The 8970-nt window shown below is 37.8% G+C and overlaps 1 pseudogene; it reads left to right on the forward strand.

Moving 5' to 3' along the window:
- Positions 1-1484: 1484 nt before the first annotated feature.
- LOC149175172 (pectinesterase-like) lies at positions 1485-8708 on the forward strand (annotated as a pseudogene).
- Positions 8709-8970: the final 262 nt, after the last annotated feature.

The following is an 8970-nucleotide window of genomic DNA, read 5'->3' on the forward strand; positions in this document are numbered from 1 at the left end:
CAAAATATTTATAAATTAGATAATTGATATATGATAAACATAACTTTATTATATAAAGAATATAGCTAACAATTAATTGTTGATCAAGCACGTTTTAATTTTGATCATATATTTTTTATAAATTTTTAATATTTTTTATAATACACCAAATTTTATATATAAATAATAATAATAATAATAATAATAATAATAATAATATTTTAATTTTTATAAAATAAAATAAATTTATAATTTTAGTGTGGGTTTCACTCTTAATATATAATTTTCACATAAAATATTATTTTATAAAATAGACTAACCTATGTTTCATAAAAAAACATGCATAATTCTCATCTTTAATTTATCATCTTAGTTTCTTAAAAAACATACATAATTCTCATCTTTAATTTGTCATCTTAGTTGTGTCACTTACTCCTTTTACAACCCACCTAGCTATCTCACCTCCTCATTTCTCCAATCCACTCGGATGTTTGACCATATTTTTTCACCACTTTTATCCCATAGACAATTTAATCAACAACTTCACCACTTCTACCTACCATTTTCTACGCCACTGTTTCGTAAGGATATGGACCATCCTTACTTGGCCCCGAGTGTTTCTTTGCGGTTTGAACAAAGTGCATAACCTATCCATTGTTGGACTCTTGTCTGACAGTGTATTGTCCATAGCTTCTCGAATATAAACTCGTCGCCCATAAAGAAAGGAAGAACTTCTGACGAACGAAAGGGGAGTGGGGAATTAGATTTGTATAATAAACATTGTAGCTCATGGAAACTAATCATGGTCCATTAACATTACTTTTATTATCGTTATAACAAATTAAAAAAGGAGTGCTTATTCTATAATCATTCATATGACCAATGAAAACACTATTCAGAATGATTACTATCACTACATTTTCCATTATTAACATTACTCGGAAAATTGATCGCTTATGCCGGCGAATATGGTGGATTTTATCCATCCGATTCCTATGGAAAGCTTGTGTGGAACTTCTAGGCGTAGATCATGGAATATGTAGTCAGTGATGTGATATACCATAGTATCACCGATTAAAAAAAATAAAAAATAAAAAACAATCTAGCTATCACTACCCAATACAATCCCGTTAGTCATGTCATTCAAATCCTGCACATAACCTATCATCAAATCCTGGCCCTTAGTTGCACATAACCTACCGAAACCACCCTACTTTGAAATGATAAGGAAAGCAAGAGAGTCATGTGATTGAAATTCCAAGTCTTGATGTGACCACTAAGACAATCCACTTTGAATTTTTATTTGAGGATAAGATTTACGTGCGTGTGGTGGAAAATGTTTGCCTAAAACAAACAAGTAAATTGTCTCTGTAAATCGTTAAACGGAGATGATGGAGAAGGAATCAACTCCAAAAAATCATTATAAAAGGCCAAGACATGATGAAGTGGAGATAACAGCAAGATTACCCATCCCCAATCTCTGCGTTTGAGTCCTTTTCAAAGCGATGGAAGGAAAGACAGAGAGTAGGAAAAGAGGCATCCCAGTCCATGCGGCTTCCCTATTTCTCATGGCGATCACAATATGCATCCCCCTCTAGCTTCCCTTGATTCATGCTAAATATGTACCGTCCATAGAATCACAAAACCCAATGGAAAGCGTTGAGGTCGTTTGTAGCAAAAATCTCTATCCGGAGCTCTTCTATAACACTCTCTCGCCTCGTCTGGGATCGTCTCCTACACAACCAAAGAAGTTTCTTCACGTTTCTCTAATGGTGGCCCTGGAGGAGGCGAACAAAGCTTTCTCAGATTCATTCAGAAAACCAGTGCTCTGCAAGATTGCATGTAGCTCATGGATATTATGAGGGACCGACTTGATAGCTCTATATCTTGTAAATGTGTTAGAAAACTTGCACAGATGAATCTAGCTAGTAAAGGTTGAACACACGGCTTTGCAAAGCAAAAAAACTAAAAGAAAATCGCAAGAACAAAAGAATGATTCATTATAAAATAGGTTACAATGCTCATGATATAGCATTACTGGGTGAAGATCCAAGGCAATGCACTATAGTGGTGATCAATGAGAAGACTCAACACCTACAACAAGTTCCGGAGAGAACTAGCCAGTTGCGGAGTGAAAGAAGGAGCAAATCAGGGAGTAAATCATGCGAAGAACTAACCAGTTGCGGAGTTAAAGAAGAGCAAATCAGGGAGTAAATCATGCAGAAGAACTAACCAGTTGCGGAGTTAAATAAGGAGCAAATCAAGGAGTAAATCATGCAAAAGGAATCTTGCGTGTGGTACCATGCTCTAACTCATAGTTCGCATGTAGGTGTGTAGTACTTCCAACATATCTCTTTTGAAACGTCACGATATAAAGGCCTTCACACGTGAGCAGGCCGGCGATTTACAAACGTGGCTCAGTGCCTCAACCACCAACCAGGACACTTGCTTGGATGGAATTTCATATTACCCAAAAAGCGTCATCAGAGTTTTGGTTGACAGCAGCGTGCAAAACTTGAGGAAGCTGGTTAGTAATTCTCTGGCAATAGTAAAGGCCCAATCCATCTCCTGAGCTACACCTCCCATCCGATTCCATGAAGGACGATTTTCCTTCATGGCTATCTGCAGGAGATCGAAGGCTCCTACATTCCTCTCCAAATGACGTAGTGTCGAACATGATCGTGGCTCAGGATGGCTCCAGAAAATTCAAAATGATTTCACAAGCCATAGTTGCAGCCCCAGAGAAAAGTGTTAAGAGATACTGTTGAAATGTAATTCCAATTACAGCGCCAGCGACCACAAACAGTTTTTGGAAACCGCCTGATTTCCCCACACCGCTCTTTTCCGAACAGTGGTATTTTTCCAAGGGGCAGCAATCGCAATCATCAATTGACACGTGTCTGAACCGTCCTTTCCAAAACCACCATTCCTCGGTGCATAAAGCTCAGTTGAAAGGGACCTCCGGGGAATCGCTGACAACCGTCCGATTGAATGTAGAGGCATGCACAGTAGATCTCCTTATTACTTGACGTGAAGTAAAAGTTTCATTTTGACTGCCAGTTTTTCTTTGGTAATGTAATTAATGAAATCTACGATGGTTGGTAGAACGTAGGTAAAGTTTTTAATTTTAATTTTTTTTTATTTTCACGGGAGTATGGGAAGTAAAAACATATATGTCTTGTTTTGTTTGTTGCTGAATATGCAAAAAAAAAGGGAAAAACTCGTCGCAGCGAATGTAAGAAGATTTCTTTACAGCAGGTTGAATGTAACACAGACAGCAGTGTGAAGTGATTGTAATGTTGTTTTTTTGCTGAGAAAACGAAAGGGAGATGCAGCAGAGCGAATGTATTGAAGATTTTACACATAGAAGTGTAATATTTTTCTGGAGAGACAAAGTAAATATTTTTTTTACTGCCTTTGAAGTAGTTATGTTGGTGAAATCCCTCTGATAGAGGAAGAATCTTTTGTAATAGTCAGTTTTATAAATGAATAGAAAGCTTTTGTGTGTGTGTGTGAATCTCTGTCTTCAGCAAACAAATTTTTAGTTTCCTGGGTTAAAACAGAGCATTTTTTCTCTGTTCATTATTGTTTGGAATTATCAGAAATTCCCAACATGGTATCAGAGCTTGTCCAGGCTCTTTGAAGGTGTCAAAGAAGCTGAAGGAAGGATTTCTTGTTGCAGCAGCTTCTCCAGCAGAGTGAAGACTCAGTCAAGAAAGAATCTAAGGTATTTCTCAAGTTAGTTTTTGTGTTACTGTTGAGGACAGTCAGTTATTTTAAATACACAGTCAAGTATTTTGAAGCATAGTTAAGAGTGCAAGAATGGCTGGAGCCAGCACTAACATGGGTATCTGTAATACTCAGCTCCCACAATTTAATGGAAAAAACTATGACTATTGGGCAATAACTATGAAAGCTTTGCTTGCTTCCCAAGACTTATGGGAATTTGTTGAGGATGGATTTGAAGAACCAGCAGATGAAAATGAGTTTAATAATTTAACTCAGGCAGAGAAATATCTGTTGAAGACCAATAAGAAGAAGGATTCTAAAGCCCTTTACTTCTTGTATCAAGAAGTGTATGAGAGTGTGTTTCCAAGGGTAGCAGCAGCTAAGAGATCCAAAGAAGAATTGGAAACTCTCAAGATAGCCTATCAAGGCATGGAGAATGTGAAGACAGCAAAACTACAGTTGCTGAGAAGAGATTTTGAGACTCTCTACATGAAGGAGTCAGATAATATTGACTCATTCCTCACACATGTGATTGGTCTGGTCACACAGATAAGGTCTCATGGAGAGATTCCTGAAGAAAGGAGGATTGTGGAGAAACTATTGAGGATCCTACCCTCAAGGTTCGATGTGATTGTCACCACCATAGAAGAGACAAAGGATCTCACAAACTTTTCAGTTGATGAACTACATGCATCACTAATCACACATGATTAAAGATTGAGTAGAAATGAAAGCTCGTCTCTAGAACATGCCTTTAAGACCCAGATGTTCTTTGGAAGAGGAAGAGGTCAAGGCAGAGGAAACAAGAAAGGAAGAGGTAGCAATCCAAATCATAACCAAGGCCAAGGCAACAACCAACAAAGTGGACAACATCATGCTCAAGGACAAAGGTATGATAAATCCAATGTCCAATGTCACTATTGTAAAAAATGTGGGCATTATGGAAATGAATGTAGGAAGAAGCAGCATGATATGAATAATAGAACTAGTGAAAATTTCACTAGAGAAAATATCAGCCAAGATAATTTGTTTTTAGCTTGTAATATGGCTGAAGAAAAGAGCAAAGATGTATGGTTTCTAGACTCCGGTTACAGAAACCATATGACAAGAAACATAGCCCTGTTTTCTATGTTAGATCAGAGTGTGAAGTCACAAGTCACACTAGGGACTGATAATAAAGTTTCTGTTATGGGAAAAGGAGAAGTAAATGTGTTAACAAAGAAAGGTGAAAAGAAAACCATAGTAGATGTTTATTATGTTCCTGGAATGAAATGTAACCTCTTAAGTATTAGACAGCTTGTTCAAAAGGGGTACAATGTTTTATTTGTGGATGATGTATGCACCATCATGGATAAAAAACCCAGCAAACGATGTATTTCTGAAGTGAAGATGACAAGGAACAAGATGTTCCCTCTCAGAATGAAAGCAGATTTAAAAAATAAAGAAATAGCAGCAGTGACTCAAGAGGCTTTCCAAAGCGAACCAAAGGATGAAAATTGGTTGTGGCACTTGAGATTTGGACATCTCAACTTTGGAGGTCTTAACTTGTTGAATAGAAAAGGAATGTTAAGAGGATTACCATTGATAGAGAAACCAGACAGCCTTTGTGAAGGTTGTATCTTGGGGAAACAACACAGAGAAATTTTTCCATCTGGGAAAAGCATAAGGGCAAAATCACCTTTAGAGATTGTCCACTCAGATTTATGTGGACCAATGCAAACTCCATCACTTGCAGTCAGCCACTACATACTAACATTTATTGATGATTTTACTAGAAAAACTTGGGTTTATTTCCTGAAGAACAAAAGTGAAGTGTTTGAAAGTTTTTGCAATTTCAAAGCACTTGTAGAAAACCAAAGTGGGCTGCATATCAAAGTTCTAAGAACTGATAGAGGAGGTGAGTATATCTCCAAAGAATTTCTACATTTTTGTAGAGAAAATGGAATTCATAAGCAGTTTAACACTAGGTACACTCTGCATCAAAATGGAGTTGTTGAAAGGAAGAATAGGAAAATCATGGATATGGCGAGGAGTATGTTAAAGGCAAAGCATTTTCCAAATGATTATTGGGCTAAAGCTGTACATTGTGCAGCACACATTTTGAATAGATGCCCTAAAAAAGCAGTCATGAACAGAGTGCCGAAAGAAGCATGGAGTGGGACAAAGCAAGGAGTCACCAACATGAAATTTTTTGGATGTGTGGCCTATGCACACATTCCAGATCAAGTAAGGAAGAAGTTGGACAGCAAAGGGAAGAAATGTATTTTCATTAGATATAGTGAGGAGTCCAAAGCTTATAGGTTGTATAACCCATCCACCAAGAAGCTTATTGTGAGTAGAGATGTTCAGTTCATTGAGGAGGAAGCTTGGGATGGAAGCATAGAGAAAACAGTGAATGTTAAAAACTCTATGTCTCATGATGAAGATGATGAGGAGATGGGTGAAATACATCCCCAAACAGCAGCACCAACACAAGGGTAGCAAAAGACAACCTTGAGGAGAAATGAAAGTGCTTCTCCAAGCACATCACAAGGAGGAAATTCAAGTGCTTCTTCAAGTACTTGTACACCAAATGAAAGAGGTAAGAAGTTCAAAAATTTAAGTGACATTTATGAACAAGAGGCAGCAAATGAAGGTATGAAATCTTTGTTTGCTTTATATTGTCATGTTGATGACCCTGTTCATTTCGAAGAGGCACAAGCCAAAATAGAGGTGGAAGAAACAGTCCAGCAAATGCTCAAGGAAGAAGCAGAATATGTGGCAGCTACAGCAGCAGCGTGTCAAGCAATTTGGATGAGAAGGATGTTAAGGAGCTTATGCCAAGAACAAGCAAAAGGAACTGTGATTTTTTGTGATAATAGCTTAGCTATTGCATTATCCAAGAATGTTGTGTTTCATAAGAGAATGAAACACATTGACACAAAGTTTCATTACATCAGGGAATTGGTAAACAATGGAGAAATTGTTTTAGTCCACTGCAGAACTCAGGAGCAGGTTGCAGACATTCTGACCAAACCATTGGGGCAGAAAAGTTTTGAATTTTTGAAGAAATGTCTGGGTATGACTAATAACCCAATAGTTAAAATTAAAGGGGAGTGTTGAAATGTAATTCCAATTGCAACGCCAGTGACCACAAATAGTTTTTGGAAATTGCCTGATTTCCCCGCACCGCTCTTTGCTGGACAGTGGTATTTTTCCAAGGGGCAGCGATCAAAATCATCAATTGACACGTGTCTGAACCGTCCTTTCCAAAACAACCATTCCCCGGTGCATAAAGCTCGGTTGGAAGGGACCTCCGGGGAATTGCTGGCAGTCGTCCGATTAAATGTACAGGCCTGCACCGTAGATCTCCTTACTACTTGACGTGAAGTAAAAGTTTCATTTTGACCACCAGTTTTTCTTTGGTAATGTAATTAATGAAATCTACAATGGTTGGTAGAACGTAGGTAAAGTTTTAAATTTTAATGTTTTTTTATTTTCACGGGAGTATGGGAAGTAAAAACATATATGTCTTGTTTTCTTTGTTGCTGGATATGCAAAAAAAAAGGGAAAAACTCGCCGTAGCGAATGTAAGAAGATTTCTTTATAGCAGGTTGAATGTAACACACACACTAGTGTGAATTGATTGTAATGTTGTTGTTTTGCTGAGAAAATGAAAGGGAGACACAACAGAGCGAATGTATTGAAAATTTTACACACAGCAGTGTAATTTGTTTCTGGAGAGACAAAGTAAATCTTTTTTTTACTGCCTCTAAAGCAGTTCTGTTGGTGAAATACCTCTAATAGAGGAAGAATCTTTTGTAATAGTCAATTTTATAAATGTATAGAAAGCTTTTGTGTGTGTGTGTGTGTGAATCTTTGTCTTCAGCAAACAATTTTTTTTTAGTTTCCTGGGTTAAAACAGAGCATTTTTTTTTCTCTGTTCATTTTGTTTGGAATTACTAGAAATTCCCATCAGATACGTGATCAAGGTGAAGAAGGGAACGTATAAGGAGAACGTGGAGGTGGGTCAAACCTAGATTAATATCACGTTTATTGGAGAAGGCATGGAGGCCATGATCCTTACAAGGACCAGGAATGTGATGGACGGATCCACCACTTTCAATTCCGCCACATTCGGTAAATCACTAACCCACTTCTAAATCCTTCATAAATTCAGTTTTGGGGATCTTAATCTCAGAAAATCCCTAAATCCTCACATTCCATAGTATTCATCACTTCTTCCCTTTTTAGAAAATGATGAAACTATGTTTAACTACTTGAGTCCTTCAAGAGCTAATATTCTTAAAATGTTCGAATGCAGCTGCTGTAGGGAATGGGTTTATGGCACAAGACATGGCGTTCGTCAACACAGTAGGCCCATACGAAAATCAGGTGGTGGCTATTCGAGTAGGATCAGACCAATCAATCTTATATCACTGCAAGATTATAGCGTACCAAGACACATTGTACACACATTCTCTTCGTCAATTCTATAGGGAATGTAAGATTTCAGGCACCGTAGACTTCATATTTGGGAATGCCGCAGTGGTGTTTTAGAGCTGCACTCTGGTCCCCAGGAAACTCGGTGCAAATCAAAAAAATGCCATCACAGCACAGGGCAGAACTGATCCGAACCAAAACACAGGAACTTCCATCTGCAATTGCAAGATAGCTCCAGATGTTGACCTCGTTCCAGTGAAAATCTCATTTCCAACTTATTTGGGGAGGTCGTGGAAGGAGTATTCCCGAACAGTTTACATGCAGTCGTACATAGATTACGTTATTCATCCTGCGGGCTGGCTGGAATGGGATGGGTTTTTTCTTTGAAAACTTTGTATTATGGAGAATATATGAATACAAGACCAAGCTCTACTACTGGAAACCATGTGAAATGGCCTGGGTATCGGGTGATCAAAAGTTCTCAAGAGGCGAGAAAATTTACAGTGGCAGAATTCATACAAGGCAATTCGTGGTTGCAGTCCACTGGCATCAACTACATCGATGGATTGACCAATTAATGACGTCGCCATACTTTTGAAGAAGTTCCGTTTGTCTGTATTACGCTTTCAACTTTCCAAGAAGATCGTGTGTGTCCTTATCTCGCTTTCTATCGTTTTGTAGTGTATCCATGTTCCATGGAGTAGTGATAAAATAAAATCAGATTGAGCTTTAATAAATAGTTTTGTAATGTATTGTGATTGTGATAGCAACTCTCATCCAAGTAAAATTAAAATTATTGAGCTGAGAGGTTTATTCTATAGCTCAGGATGAGGGCCTGAG

Source organism: Pinus tabuliformis, chromosome 4_1 (genome assembly GCF_031772625.1).
Source record: "Pinus tabuliformis cultivar Carrire ecotype Pingquan chromosome 4_1, CPIR1, whole genome shotgun sequence".
Classification (NCBI taxonomy): Eukaryota; Viridiplantae; Streptophyta; class Pinopsida; order Pinales; family Pinaceae; genus Pinus; species Pinus tabuliformis.